A 3452-nucleotide genomic window follows, 5' to 3' on the forward strand; every position below is an offset into this window, starting at 1 on the left:
CTCGTTCTTCTTGTTATTTTGCTGTTCTGTATTGTTGCCATCAAATATGCTAAGTCGTAGTTTGATTTGCCACTTCTCGTTTCCATTTTTTTCCGTCCCACTCTCTAATACCAATTTGTTGCGTATCTGCTCGTTTGTTAATTTCCGGTATAAATTATTTCCGAGGAACTTCAGCGATACTAGTCCTTTCTTAATTATAACTAGTTTATTCTTTCTCGATACAACTTTGTAATACACAGAATTTCCACAGTCACTTTAAACTTAACAACCTTTATAATACACGCTATAAATCACAGTGTTTAACACACTTTACTTACGGTGCCTACTGTTCGCTTGACTCAATTATCTCTATCTTCAATCTATCTGCATATCTATCACTGGCTTATATACTAAAAAAGAGGCCGTCTAGCAAACACTGGGACATTCGCGAGTTCCCCGATAAGTCATGATCCTTCTAGAAACTCCAGCGCGCATGCTCCCAGAGTCGCGTGACTTCCGCTGTCGTAACATTATTTTCCTTCCAGCGATGCGATAGATCCACTAAATAACAGGAGATTCAACAAGATGTGTATTACAGAGAAGTTCTAATTTTCTTTTTTTTTAATAGCCAAGTTCGTGAAAATAAAATATGGTAACTGGACTTAGTGTAAAATGTATATCAACAATCTTTATTATAACTCAAATACAGTGTGTGTACTTGCTTGGTTAACAATGATAGTCGCTTTTACTGGATCAGCAAACTTAGATATACCAAAAGCAACTACCACTAACCAAATTACTGATAATTTTCTTTCAAATTTATAGGACGCCATAACCTTGAGGCATCACCTGATTTATCATTGGAGGACACAACTGGCAACATCTTTCCACAATGTACAACCATACTTGAGTAGACCAAATATTACCTCAAAAAGAACAAAATCAATTTAATGACTTTCTTGATTATGTGTTATGTATATACTGAAATAACTAATTCTGAAAAAAATACTATGTTAAAATAGAAATTAAAAATGCATGATGTTCTTATATACCACACTGGTCTTCCAAAGACAAAATAGCATACACATGAGAAATAACAACAGCATGATTTAGTCTTATTAGGCAAATTATACGGTGTTGTTAAAAAAATGTGGACACCTTGTGTGGTTCAAAAACTTTACTACATTCTTCAGATATACATGTTGTTGATGAAAAAGCATCACTTTGTATACACTTTAAAATTTTTAATTTATGTCAAAATGGGCTCATTCCAAGTGGGGTCCTGGCACCAAAGTGCCATTGTAATCCACCACTGAGTATTGGTAATGTACATATTAATTACATGTAAATACGAACAAAATATTTTATCCTTCTTTCTAGTTTAAACAAAACATATATGAACAAATGCATTAATTACATTTAGTTTAGTTATCCTGCAGCTCCTACCCAATTATTTATAGGTAAATTATGAGTTTAAGATTACTACAGCATAGGTAGAAAAGAGGAAATTTGGTGCTATAGTCACAGAATCTGTTATTTCAGATAATTTGTTTCCTCTGGACGAGTGTATTTACCTGTGTTCTTCTATACACTTGTGTGTTATTGAGTTGAAACTTTGCTCTTGAGGAAATGGCATTTTCCATTAGTTAAATGACTTATAATCAGGAGGAAGAGTTAAGTATTGAGAAGTGAATGCTGCCAAAGAGGGTTGTCTGGTCTAGGGAAGTACTCTTCTGTAAATTGAACTTGTGACAAAGTTTTGAGGGTTAATGACTTCTTTCTTGTTGCACAGGTTCAGAAATGACAACTGTTAGAATCTGGTGAACCCAGAATGCCCAATGAAATTTAATGCTATTGCACAATCTGATGAGTATGGAGTGGTCTCATCCATCTAATTTTCTGGTTGATACCACCTGAAACTGGTGGAGAGAGAGACCAGAGGTGCCATTAGTGGATAATGTTCACCAGTAATAATTTTGTCAGCAGGTGAAACAATGGGCACAGCAATGTGAGAGTGGTGATCTGTGGGGCAGTGATGAGCCTTTCCGTGATAGGAGGGCATGGAGAAGCCTGGAGGCATGCAGAGCCAGCAAGTGAGATACTTCTGGTAACCTGAAACCCTGTGATCCAAGGACAGGAATCTAACACCATATTGCACCCAAGATGTTTAAGGCATCTTTGCAGAAATTCCAAAAGTTAAAGGCTGGCACCAAAACCACAGTTAACTGTAATATAATTGAAGCAGATCACACACACTTGGCACTTAAGGGTGCAACCAAGGAGGAATTGGACTATGTTTTGAGGTGTTTCAGGTAGGTCACTTCATAAAATGGTTTGACTTATGTACAGGCAAGGCAAGAACTGATCCTAAGTTTGAACTTTTCAGCCCTCAGATCTATTAAGTATTTAAGTGAGGTACAGCTACAGATCTCTAATATAGTCATAATTCAGTTGTGCTGACATTTTGACTTGATGGAAAACCAACTTGATCAATGACTCCACAAACTTCAGGATAAGTCTAATGGTGGCCTCAGTCAGATCTGTCATGTTTGATTCATAATCTAGCAACATACCTTTATCCATGGTAAAAGTTAGGCCAGATCCTGAGATCTCTAGCACAGATGAATACTTGTGCACCTCCTTGAAGTCGCTGAATAAGCAACTGTTGTCAAGTGCTGAAAGTAAGATGGTATGGACCAGTGCAGCATACCAGTAAGAATTTTAATGCGGGTACACCATACTGACAAATAATTTTGCTAAAATTGTTTTAAGTATTGACTTATCATAATGGCTTTTACCAATATTGTTGGATATCATGTTACATTGTTACAAAAATGCACTTCACGTTATTTAGGTACTATTTTTCAATCCATTACAACCTAAGAAATGTTTTCAAATCAAACTTTAAGTAAGATTTTTTATATTAACTGCAGTAGCTATTAGTATCAAAATTTTAAAATTCAAATGTTGAAACTTCAGCCGCCATAAATGAACAGAGTTAATTTGGGTAAAATGTGTGTGGATGGTTAGATTGGTAGGAGATGGCAAACACTACTACCGTTCCAGTAAGAAATTAAAGTTACTTTCACCATTGCTCTCAGTATATTTATTCCAAAATTTCAGGCAATTTTGGATGTATTGACGACACAAGTAGAATGATTCACGACTAGCTTAGTTGAAAACAATATAGCTAGAAGGGTTAATGATTAAAATAATCTATAAATTAAAGAGTACGAACTGAAAACATGAGACCAAGTGGACTCTAATTGGTCTAAATACTAAATTTGGTCAAAAGTGTAGGTCAAGGCTGTAATAACTGGTTACAACTGTTAGCATTTTTTTGTCGATTGATTTCTCTAGTAGAGTCTATTAATTTTTTTCACACATATTATGTGTTTGTTTAATAAATGCCAAGTAAAACAAAAATATTTATTATAATATGGTTTTGTAACTATCGCTAGATGGAGCATGCA

The sequence above is a fragment of the Limulus polyphemus genome, unplaced genomic scaffold (genome assembly GCF_000517525.1).
Source record: "Limulus polyphemus unplaced genomic scaffold, Limulus_polyphemus-2.1.2 Scaffold1378, whole genome shotgun sequence".
Taxonomy (NCBI): domain Eukaryota; kingdom Metazoa; phylum Arthropoda; class Merostomata; order Xiphosura; family Limulidae; genus Limulus; species Limulus polyphemus.